We start from the raw sequence: 12,284 nt of genomic DNA, 5'->3' as shown, positions 1-12,284 counted from the left end.
TGGAGGCCTGTACGAAGTGTCAGGCGATGACGGGGAAGGCCTTGCAAGAGAGGAGGGGAAAACTACAGGTAGGTCGCAAATCCGACCGGAAAGTCTCTAGCGTCGAGTCGAGGTCCCATGAGGAGAAATCTCCTCGACACGAAAGGCATCGGTCCAGGTCCCAAAGCGATTCCCATCGCTCGTCGCCTTCGATGAAAAAAATCGAAGAAACGATGCCACAGGTCCCCCTCCACCTCGTCCTCGCAAGAATCCCCAAAAAAGATGAAATGTCCCACTAAACCATCATCATCCGAAGAATGGGAAGCATTCAGCGTCCAAATGATCGAGGTGTTCGAGAAAGCGAAGCTCCGTTCCGCGCCTACCTCGGAAGCCGGCCGGGAGCGTCATCACTCTTACACTCGCGCGCCCTCGATCCTGGGTGATCGAAAGAGGAAGGATAGAGAACCTTCTAGGACGCCTAGCGAGAAAAGCCGCTCGAGTCGAGTCGACCGCTCGAGGTCACCGGCGCCTTCCAAGACCGAACACACCTCGAATGGCAAGTCTTCGAAAAGCACCTCAACGCCATCGAAGCCGGAGCCGTCAAAGACGTTATAAGCCGACGCCATTGACGCCTTTGTCGACGTCGACCCCGAAGCCCTCAACGTCGAAACTCCCAGTTCGGCAAAATCAGCCAGAAAAAGGGAAAGAGAAGGCTACAAGACCTGTAATCCCTTCAGGACCCATTAATACTCCTCCTCCACCTCTCCCAGAAAAGGTTTTCAAACCTCTTCCTAGGAAAGAGTTCTTCAAGTCTCTGAACTCCATTTTTGAGGAACAGGAGAAATCTGTTGAGGAGAATGTACCTTTTGGGCTAGAATATGGCACCCCAAATGTCCGGAATGCCTTATTTCAGAAGAAAGCAGGATGAGGGATTTGGTTGAATCACTGCACAATGCAAGTGGTATTGATACATCTCCTGAAAATGACTTTGGTAGGCTAGAACCAGGAGAACATGCCAGTCCATCATACCGTCACCTAATGACAAAGGTAATAGATTATTTAGGATGGGCCAGACCTCCAGCCCAATTCATCCTAGATGATCTAACTGTTACGCTCACCTGGCTCCCACAGGGGCGTTGATCTGAACTGGACAGCTGCGGTCTCCACCAATGTGACATGTAGTGCCGAGATGACGCACTGGACTGGCGCTTCATTTGCTTGGCCCATAGGAATATTCTTCTGCAAATGGAGAAAGGGAATTAACCACCCGTGGAGTTGAGCGTTAACCTCCCCCCACTCCCGCTGTTCTCCCCACTAATCACCTTTGATGTCCCCTCTTATAGTCTCACCTGATGGTTTGGAAAGATGAGCTCTCCATCCTGCATTGAGCGCAGGGGCGCGTAGATAACCAGTTGCTTCACTGGCTCGAAGGAATTGGTGAGTTCCAGAACAATATTGACTCTGAGATTCCCAGCAAGACGCCGTAAGTATGTAGTTCGTAAGAGTTCAAATGTCTGACTTTCACTCTTGTCCGATTCCTTGCAGGTTGCAGCTTGACCCTAGCGAAGAGTTCCTCGTGGCAACCGGTAATATTCAGGTAAGGATTTGTATTATCCAACATAGTTATAAAATAATGTCAATATGTTACCTGTTACTTTCTCCCTTATTCAGGTGCTGAGAGAAAGTATGAAGTCTCGGGGAATAATGCCTCCGGCGGTAAAATCAGGTAAGTCTATTGTGGTGAGGAGGTTTCCCCTTGTTTGTCCCTTGGTTTCACGTTGCTGTCCTTTTGTTTCCCCTTAGGGTTCGGCGAGGTTGAAGTGGAAGCTGCGCCGATCCGTGAAGAGGAATAGTACCCCCAGTGGTAAAATCAGGTAAGTCTATGGGGGGTAACTAATATTGCCGCTGTGTATTCCCTTGGCTGACCTTGCTGTTCTTGTCTTCCCCTTAGGTGCCGGAGTGCGGCGGGAACATGCAGAAGGATGCAGTGGAATGTGAAGATGCTGCGAGGCTGGTGAGTTCAGCGCGGCGCTGCAGCAGGCGAAGTGACGCACATAAAATAACTTCTTTCTTCCAGCTCGAAGGCGCGATGGTTCTGGAATTCAGGTAAGGATCAAAGGTATTGCTCTTGTTCTAAACTTTTCTCCTTCTTTCTCCCTTTTCCTAGGAGCTCCAGACTCGAGGCGGGCGTGGCAGAAGACTGGATGCAGACTTGCAGGCACAGTGAGCGTTACGCTGCTGGATGCAGAATAACACGAAGCGTATGCTGCTCTTCGGGCGTGGTTTACATAGCCTCCAAAGTAGTCCCAGGTAAGTATTCCTCCCCAGCCCCACCCGAGTAAAAAATAGTCCCTAGGTAAAGTAGTCCCTTCCAAGCCTCTTTTGGCTTAGAGCTCTTGCAGCATGGTCTGCATCAGGTGAGTTTGCAGCATGGTCTGCATCAGGTAAGTTTTAATCTATGAGCCAGGCACCTATGGCGTCAGGACTGACTCTCCATATGAGCCTGGTGCCATAGGTGCCAGGACTGGACCCAAATAGCCCCTAGCAGGGGTTGTTGGGCTTGCTTAGAATAACTTGATGCCTGCTTCTGGGTTTGCTGGACTTGGTCTGGGTCCCCGGGGGTAGGCATCATGACACTAACAGACATATTGGATCATGGTCCTACTGAAGACCCAATACTACCTTTTCACGTAGCCTTGCAAAATAGGGTGGCCAAATATTGTGAGACTCCGGATTCTATTCCGCCAGTGAATAAATCCCTTACTTCAAAATACCGCCCTGCCAGTAGCGACCTCGGCTATCTGTCTAAACATCCCACTCCCGAGAGTTTGGTCATACAGGCAGCCACAGCTTCTAACAAACTGGCGTACCCTTCTATCCCTCCGGAGAGGGACAATAAGCGTGTGGATGGCTGGGCAAGGAAGGTATTTTCAGCTGGGAGTATGGCATCAAAATCAGCCAACTCCACATGTACCTTGGCAAAGTTGCGTGCACTCTGTGGGAGTGCATTGCGATGGCAGCAGAGCACATACCAGAAGGGGACGAAAGGGAAGGATTCTTAGCCATCGTTAGAGATGGAAAGGAGGCCATGCAAGAATCCCTTGAATCTGGATTGGACACTGTAGATAGTGTGAGCAGGTCCATGGGCACTAGCACTGTAATGCGCAGATTTGCATGGTTACGGAAGTCGGGTTTCACACCAGACGTGCAGAACCGTCTCCTGAACATGTCGTTTGACGGGTCTCACCTTTTTGGCAGCAAGGCTGACGAGAGCCTTGAGAGGTTGCAGACCTCAAAGGCAGCTACCAAGTCTTTGGGAGCTGCCATCAGGCAACCTCAGCCTTTTCTGTGCACCAGGTCAATCTTGGAGGGGACTATCCTATCGTTACTACTTATCATATGGAAAGGTGAGAGGAATGGCCAGTCAAAGGGGCCAGAGAAAGGCCACTCGCGGTGGATGAGGAGAACGTCCAAAGCCAGCTCCAGCTACAGCCTTTCTGCCATCAGCGGCTGCAGCAATCGCCTCAAAACCACTTTGAGGACTTGCATCAGAAGACACCTGTAGGAGCCAGGCTGTCACAGCACCTGAAAGAATGGCGAGCCATTACTTTAGATGTTTGGGCTCTAGAAATAATAGCCCAAGGTTACTGCCTTCCTTTCCGAACGCAACCTCAAAGCAATCCACCAAGGAGACACCCTTTGAAGTTTTCAGACCTGCTCCTACAGCAGGACCGTACCTGCAGCGGAGCGGAACAAGGGATGGTACTGCCTGTATTTTTTGATCCCCAAAAAGGACGGAGGACTGAGACCCATCCTGGACTGAAGAAACTTGAACAAGTTCTTCAGGAAGTACAGTTCAAGATGATTACCCCTTCTCAGATCCTTCAGGCCCTTCAACTTCAGGATTGGTTGGTGTCATTGGACCTCCAGGGTGCTTATTTTCATGTGCCGATTCATCTTAAGCACAGAAAATACCTGAGGTTCGTAGTTGGCGACTCACACTATCAGTTTCGAGTCCTGCCATTCGGATTGACCTCTGCCCGAGGGTCTTCACCAAACTGATGGTAGTGGTTGCAACGCACCTCAGGAGAGGGGGGATTCACGTCTACCCCTACCTGGACAATTGGCTGATCAGAGCACGTTCTGCCGAACAGGCACTAGATCACCTGAAATTCACCTGCCACTTCCTCCACAGACTGGGCTTCTCCCTCAATTTCAAGAAGTCACAAATGGCACCTTCTGAACTGCTACAATATATAGGAGCTGTATTAGACATATCCCTGGGAAAGAGCTCACCTCCCAGGTCGAGGGCTCAAAACATTCTTCAGATGGTTTCCAAATTCCAAAATGCCCAAAATCTTCAGGCCTACAACTTCTTAAGTTTACTCGGCCTCATGGCATCCTGCATCTTTCTGGTTCCAGAGGCACGTCTGAGAATGAGATCCCTTCAATGGGCTCTAAAGACTCAATGGTCCCAGTTCTCAAGTCGAATGACGGATCTTCTCCAGAATCCGAACAAGGTTCGTCAAGATCTTCTATGGTGGACTTGTTCAGAGTATATCCTGAAAGGAGAACTTTTTTGGCAACCATGGGCGGAGATCAGAGTAGTGGCGGACGCCTCACTCAAGGGGTGGGGAGCTCATGCCAACGATCTGACTATCAACGGTCGTTGGTCTCCATCGGAGTCCAAACTACTCTTCAACCTTCTGGAGCTGAGAGCAATCAGACTAGTGCTGAAAGCTTTCCTGCCATCTGTCAGAGGAAAAAATGTTCTTATAATGACGGACAACACAGTGGCCATGCATTATCTAAACAAAAGAGGCGGTGTAGGGTCACTACCTCTGTGCAAAGAGGCAATGCAACTCTGGTATTGGGCAATTCAAGAAGGAATCTCTTTAACAGCAGTTCACCTAGGAAGAGAATACGACGGCAGATGCTTTGGGCAACCCCTCAGGTAGACCTAATTGCGACCAGTATCAACCGAAATGTGAAAGGTATTGCTCAAGGGAATTTTCCCTGAGAGGAGCCCTGAGGGACGCGTTCGTGGTGGAGTGGAATTTCCCACTATTGTATGCTTTCCCTCCGATTCCCATCATTCTTCAGATCATCAGGAGACTGAGACGGTTCGGGAGCCGCATGATCCTAATTGCCCCAGATTGGGCCAGGAGAACATGGTATCCGGACCTTCTAGACATGTCCATCTGTCCTCCAGTACGTCTTCCTCAGAGAGAGAACCTTCTCTCTCAAATGGAGGGTCAGGTTCTCCATCAAGAGGACAAAACGCTCAAACTTCATGCTTGGTATCTGAAAGGCTGAGATATAGGGATTGGAACCTTCTAGATGATGTCATGGAGGTGTTGTTTTTGGCCAGAAGGCCAGCAACAAAGTCTCTATACCGTTGCCATTGGAAAAAGTTTTGCAACTGGTGCAGAGAAAAGAATGTCGATCCTTTTCTATGTTCTATTCCGGAAGTACTATCTTTTCTTCTGACCCTAGCACATAGAGGTCTGAATGTTGGAACCATTAAAAGTTATCTTGCGGCGCTTTCCATCTTCAAGCGCTCGTCGGAAGAATGCTCCTACTTCAAAATTCCTTTGATAGTACAATTCTTAAAAGGACTCACTATGTGTTTCCTCCTCACCCATTTCAAGTACCGATTTTGGATCTCAATTTGGTCCTAAAATTCTTAATGTGTGCTCCTTTTGAGCCTTTGCACACGTGTCCATTAAGATTACCAACATGGAAAACTGCTTTCCTAGTTGCTTTAACATCTGCAAGAAGAGTGAGCGAATTGCAGGCACTGTCTTCTGGGCCACCCTATACTGTGTTCCATAAGGACAGAGTTGTGTTGAAGGTTAAACTCTCATTTTTATCAAAAGTGGTATCTGAGTTTCACTTAAATCAAAAAATTGTGTTATATGCATTCTATCCTCCACCCCATCCTAGTAAGGAGGAGGAAAGATTACACAGGTTGGATCCAAAAAGAGCTTTAAGCTTTTATATCTCTAGGCTTTCTAGGCTTAGATTGTACAACCAACTGTTTATTGGCTACACAGGAAAAAGATTGGGTCAATTAGTAACAAAACAGGCAATATCACACTGGATTGTGCTTTGCATTTCGGAATGCTACAGACTGGCGGGAAAAGACCCGCTCATTCCACCAGGGGCATCGCTTCGTCTACAGCCCTGCAAAGAGGTGTTCCTATAAGGTCCATTTGTGAAGCAGCGACTTGGTCATCGCTGCACACTTTTTCAAAATTCTACAACCTAGATGCTTCCCAATCTAAGGAGTTACATTTTGGTAGAGCAGTCCTATACTCAGCCATCTGAAGATATTTTTTAAAAAAAAGTAATCGAATCCCTCCTCCATAAGAATTATCCTTCCAGCTTTGGGAGTCTATCAAAGATGAAGAATACGTTGGAGGACACAATACACTCGAAGAACAAGTTACTTACCAACTGGTAACGTTCTTTCGATTGGATGTTCCTCCAACGTATTCCTCATCACCCTCCCAACCTACCCCTCTGTAGATTTTTTCCAGGCTATTGCCACTCCAACACTCGCAAGGCAAAATACCGGTCTACCGGCACAGTCTACACAGTGAAAAATCGATCATGAAAGGGGGAAAAACAGAACTGAGGCCAACGGGCGCCGCACGCGCTACTTATACACCCGATGATGTCACCCTCGACGGAGGCCTTCGAGGGACCATCGACTCGACGACATCGACCTCTGCCAAATTTGTTTTCCCAAGCAGCTAAAGCTGGATGGAATACATCAAAGATGAGGAATACGTTGGGGGAACATCCACTCGAAAGAACGTTACCAGTTGGTAAGTAACTTGTTCTTTTGGCTCTTTTATCCAAAGGTCCCACAGTCATGTAAAACCAGAAAGAGCCATGCTGATTGCCCAACCTGCACTGAGGCTCTCTCACTATTCGTTTTTTAAAAAAATGAAAAACGTATTTATCAGTTTCATATTAACAATTGACAAGAACAGGATGGCATCCACACTGGCATAGGCAAATATTATCAACCCTAACCAATAAGAAGCCCGCTCTGTCGCTATTCTGATACGTGTCTTCAAACAGTGTATAGTGACGAGTGTGTGAATCCAGTAGCTAACCTAGTTTCCCACGATTAAATGCTCAGGCAAAAGAAATAATACCTTAGTTGCATTTTTGTGTACTTTAACTGAGAAAAGAACCTGGATGTGCCCAAGCAAAACAATAATGCCGTGCATCCTTAACTAATTTGTACAAACCTTGCAACACACCATAAGTGAAAAGAGAACCCATTAAAAGACATTTTGAAGACCATGAGCAGAGCCAGTAACCCATCGTTTCAGCTTTGACCTGGGAAAAGATGTTGGTGAGACTCCAATATGTATAACAGGTATCTAATGAGTGTGTGTAATCTAACAATGTCCACTATGAACCTCAAATAGGTGGGTTATGACCAATGGCTCTCTGTTATTCTTTAGCTACCCATTCAACATTAAGCGCCTAGACTAAAACAGTTCTGGATGGCCTGCATGTCACAGATAACACACTTTTCTTTTCGTCGTTTTTGCTCTATTTCCTGAAATATCTATATTATCCTTATTTATGTGTAGATCTCTACGTAGTATTTTAATGTGAACATGGTGATATACGAGTTGCAGTTTCCACAACCATACATGAAACACACAAAATTGGCTTTTGACCTGTCCTGAAGAAGGTATTTCTATCGCCAAAATAAAGGCTAAAACAATTGCCTCCATTTCACAATTGCTCTGAGGACTAAGGGTACTAGGAGCCGATGGGAAACCATAATAACAGGCTCCATTCTTGCAATTATTTGCCCAGATTGCTCCTTTTTTGCAGGCACAAGAAATTAAGGCACAATCCTTGCAAATCATTCTGATTGCAGGTGAATCAAACCTGACTCTATGCACGGTGCATGTCTGCAAGTGTGCAGGTTCCTGGCACCCGTGCTGAAGCACACTGCACTGTTGCAGGCACACCATACTAGGTCAGACTTCAGACATTCTCCACAAAGCAATGCATGAGAATGTACAGATATAGAGAAGTGTATTATGACATTTTATTTGCTTAAGAAAATATATCTGTACTTGAATCTGATTTTGTAGTATCTCTATTGGTAAATTACTTTTGGGAACTTTTGGACATTATACGTGGGTGTCTGAAAGAGACAGAGAGAAAGAGAGAGCAGGTGAGAGAGAGAGGGAGAGGCAGAGAGGGTAATAGAGAGAGAGCGGGTTGGAGAGAGATACATTGCTATCCCAGTTGATCAGTGAGAATGTCAACTGCTTCTCAGAATTGTTTTTATTAATGTCTCCAAAGCACCCAGCTTGCCTTTACCCAGTCTTTCAGCCACTGTTCCTGCAGTGCTGTTAATCTCCAAAATTCACCTTTCAAGATTCAGTTGGGCCCCATATCACGATATGCTTTGATTCCGTTATATATATATGTACATTGTTTAAATCAACGTTTAGAGCGCAAATGTATGCCATTGAAGGGGCATCATGGTGCTGAGGGAACAATGGTGGGTGCACAGTTAAGAAAGGGAGGAGGGCTATCCTGCAAAAGGTGGGTCTCTAAAGGGTTCCAAAACTCAGGAAAGTTACCAGATTTCTAGAGGGGTAGAAGTAACTCAAATTTAAAAGTCACTGGGCCTCATTACACGTTGTGCGGTAAACCATGGCGCTATTAGCGCCATGGTTGCCGCCGGTCCCTTACCGGGTCCGCCTTGGTGGATGGCGGAATTAGCGCCATATTCCAAGGTGAGTGGGGGCGCTAATTCCGCCATCCACCATTGCCCCTTCACCATTGCCAGTCAGCCCCATAGGGCTCTATGTTAATGGTGAAGGGGCTAATTACGGTACCGCAAATTGCGGTACCGTAATTGGCACCAAGGTCCCTTTGCGTGTCCCGTCCTTAACACCTGGAAAAACCAGGCGTTAAGGGAGGACCCGCAAAGGGACCTCGTAGTAAGGCGGTAAGGGTTTACTGTACCGGTACCCTTACCGGTACCGGTAAACCCTTACCGCACAACATGTAATGAGGCCCACTGTCACCTCATTTTGTAAGTCAAATACCAAGAAGATTGTACATTGTGACCTCAATGGGTGATTGGGGATCTTGCCTGGTCACTCGAGAATGTTCTAGTATGCGTGCATGTGAGGGTAGTGTGCCTTCTCTCAATCTTCTCTCCTGTTTACACATATTTTTCTTAAAGAAACGATTCACTTTCTCTGCAGGTACTGTTTAGTCATTCAGTTGTAATTCAACAACTTTCACATTTTTCTTTGTCATCAGCAAAATACATAAGCACTTATTGCATCTGATAGGTGGAATAGGTGATAATCGATTACATTCAATTATTCAAGAAAGGCAGCAACGTTTGTCATTACTTGTCCATTGCATATATTATCAGTACCTTTTTCAGTTGAATTTCTTCTTTTGTCCTTAAAATTTCACACACAACCTCCAACATTGAACCATCGCTATGGACACATTTGCTGTTTTTAAACTATGGTCTCTGTCTATACACTTACGTCCCCTCTGTGGTTAAGGTAGTGGTCCGTGGCACCCTGGATTCAGTGGTTTCTGGTTGGAAGAACTATTTACCTGCAACTGCCAGTGAACCAAATGACCCACTCACCTAAGATTTAGAATGCAGCGTGCAGACACAAATGTTGAGTTGAATACAGAAGACATCCATGAGCAGCACTTCTTGGCTTCTCGTTGGCAGCTGCATTATCTTTTGAGTTCTTTGACTGATCTGTCATTCATTGATTGATTGCCTGCTATATGGCATATCTGACTTCCTAAACCAACTGATGCACCACAAAGCGCCCCACTCTGTGCATATTGATCCCAGATGTACAGTATTTGGCCTACAAAAGACTCTACATTTTCTTTGACTATTATTTCCATGTGGAGCCATGTTCTGCTACTCTCCCTTTCCAACACTCACCAGCTCTTCTGTTCAATAAAGATTTTGGTTGTGTTGTATTGTTTTTTCATGCCGCCACTGTAAATGGCGAGATCCGGAGTCAAAATAAGAGGTCAATATATGATAATCAGTGTAGATAACACATTAAAACACACAGTGACTCAAATTCAACCTTTCCGGACGTTAAGCACCAATATTGCACAACTTTTCCCAACCTTGTTCTACAGGAGTAAGACACGGCCTTCATTACTCTTCTTCCGAGTGTCATGATCAAACACCATTAGGTTTCTTTCCTAACTAATGTGTGATAGCACTCACCCCTGTCAGGCCCTGCCAAAGAGTCATGTGTGCAGCACTTATTCTGAAGGAAGCCTATGATTAAATAGTTTTCATCCAAGTCTGAGTTGATGGCCATATATTCTCTCCAATGGTTTGTATTTGAATAGGTTGACTGCTCAGTCCTGGTATCAACCAGTTGTGCATGTGTGCATGGAAGTGAATTCCCTTTTAAGCCTCCTGTACCTTTCTTTTAGAAAAACGACCACAGTGGCTGAGCTCTGTATCATACTTGCTTGTTTACTTTTGGTTGCCCATCACTTCTTCTTTCACAGTGTACTGATGTTTTATTTTGTATGCAGACCCTGATAATGATCCAGTTGTTGGAAATAGGGGCCTCCGATTGGTGTAAGACCACTTGTATGCAAATCCTAATCATTACCAGACTACCAGTTGCAGACTGGTACATGGATGCCACCTGCTGCTCACCATTTAGGCTGTGCGGCCACAGCACACAGTTTCTTTAGGGACGCGCAAATAGGCCTGATCCAGGTACTTGCCACCTGATTCACCCCCAGGGTGGACACCTCTGGGTGGTTGGGCATAGTGCAGTGGTAAAGTAAAATCGGCTAGATGCTTCTGCTTTAGAGTTTAGAGTCGTACCCGAGGTCAATGTGGCATATGCAGAGATCTGGGCAATTGAGTGGAGTAGCTTTCACCCATGTTCAATGTAGACAAATATATCATGCCTCTTTGTTAATGCAAGCAAATACATGCCTCTAATATTATATGAAATGAGCACCAGCGTACCTTATTCTTCTCTCTCAGTTATCTCACCATTTAGATACAAAATAATATATTAATGATGTTACTATAAATCATACTGATGTAAGTAAAAACAAGATTTCAACAAACACTTGTTTTCCCTCCCAAAATGCTTGAACATTGGTATATTATTATGTTTTTATTTGTATTTCCATTTCTTCCTCTCAGTAGTGTTTTGAATTACCATGAGGACACTATCGGGCCCCATGTAAGCTACCAAACATACCTAAAGCGTTCGTGTGATAGATAGCTCAGGGGCAAAGTGTTGTCTTCGAAACAAATCCCCACATTGCAACACAGGTTCAAATCCCGATTCCACACTTAGAAACTACTCGTTGGTATTAAGCGTGTTGTAAATGAACAATTATAATGTTGTTTCTTAAATTCCCTACAATGCCTTCTTTTCCAATATACTACTTAGCAACATCCTATCAATGGTATTAAGCACTGTACAATCAACCATGCCTACATTTATATGTTTTTATGCATAGGTATTCCAGTGCATTGCCCGGACAAAGGACAGCTGCAAAATCCAGCATGACACTGTGGCACGTGTTTCCTACCATCGACTTCCACACTATTGGTTAAGCCACTGTGGATTCTTGAAGATCGCCGAGTCAATCGTTCTTTGTAAGGAGAGCACACTCTATTGCAGAACAAAACAACAAATATTCTGCTGACAAAGCATTGGCTTAAGCATTGTATAGTTGTTTGGGTTGCTCATGTTGAACTATATGCATCAGGCATATTTCCGATAGGTTCAGCATTTCGAGGGATGCCCTCTTGAGCTACATTTTTGGGGCTGCTTCTGCTACTCTCTGGCTTGATGATGGGGGTGGGAAGAATTTGGCAAGATGGATTTCCATTTGGAAGTGTATGTCAAGTCCTGGCCTCAATCCAAGGAGGTGCCTCTATCAAGGTGTAATCAGTAGCAATCCAAGGCGCAGATGGAGGGTCTTCCCAAAGATCCCTGCTGGGGGACAGACCAGACTTCACCACACAGTGAAGGATGCCAGCAGCACTCTCGCAGCTGATCCAGAAGGCCCTGTGCCAGAATGGCAGAACTAGCCAAGCTTTTTAGTTTTTCTTATCGGACAGTTGATTACATGCCTTAATTTATGATGACCTCAGTTAAAAGAATCACTTGTACCCATGTCTATTTAAGAAATACAGCAGATGCATAGAAATTCAGCATTGTGGAAGGGAGCAGCCAAGAAAGGAAATGTAACAAAACACAACATTG

The 12,284-nt window shown here is 45.6% G+C and overlaps 1 protein-coding gene across 4 annotated transcripts in view; it reads left to right on the top strand.

Moving 5' to 3' along the window:
• Positions 1-12,284, top strand: part of PPP1R9A (protein phosphatase 1 regulatory subunit 9A) — a 2,290,846-nt gene that overhangs the window by 825,115 nt on the left and 1,453,447 nt on the right. The window lies entirely within an intron of this gene.

The sequence above is a fragment of the Ambystoma mexicanum genome, chromosome 2q, assembly GCF_040938575.1.
Source record: "Ambystoma mexicanum isolate Mex_15411 chromosome 2q, UKY_AmexF1_1, whole genome shotgun sequence".
In the NCBI taxonomy this organism is placed as follows: domain Eukaryota; kingdom Metazoa; phylum Chordata; class Amphibia; order Caudata; family Ambystomatidae; genus Ambystoma; species Ambystoma mexicanum.
This window is presented reverse-complemented; position numbering and strand designations above follow the sequence as displayed.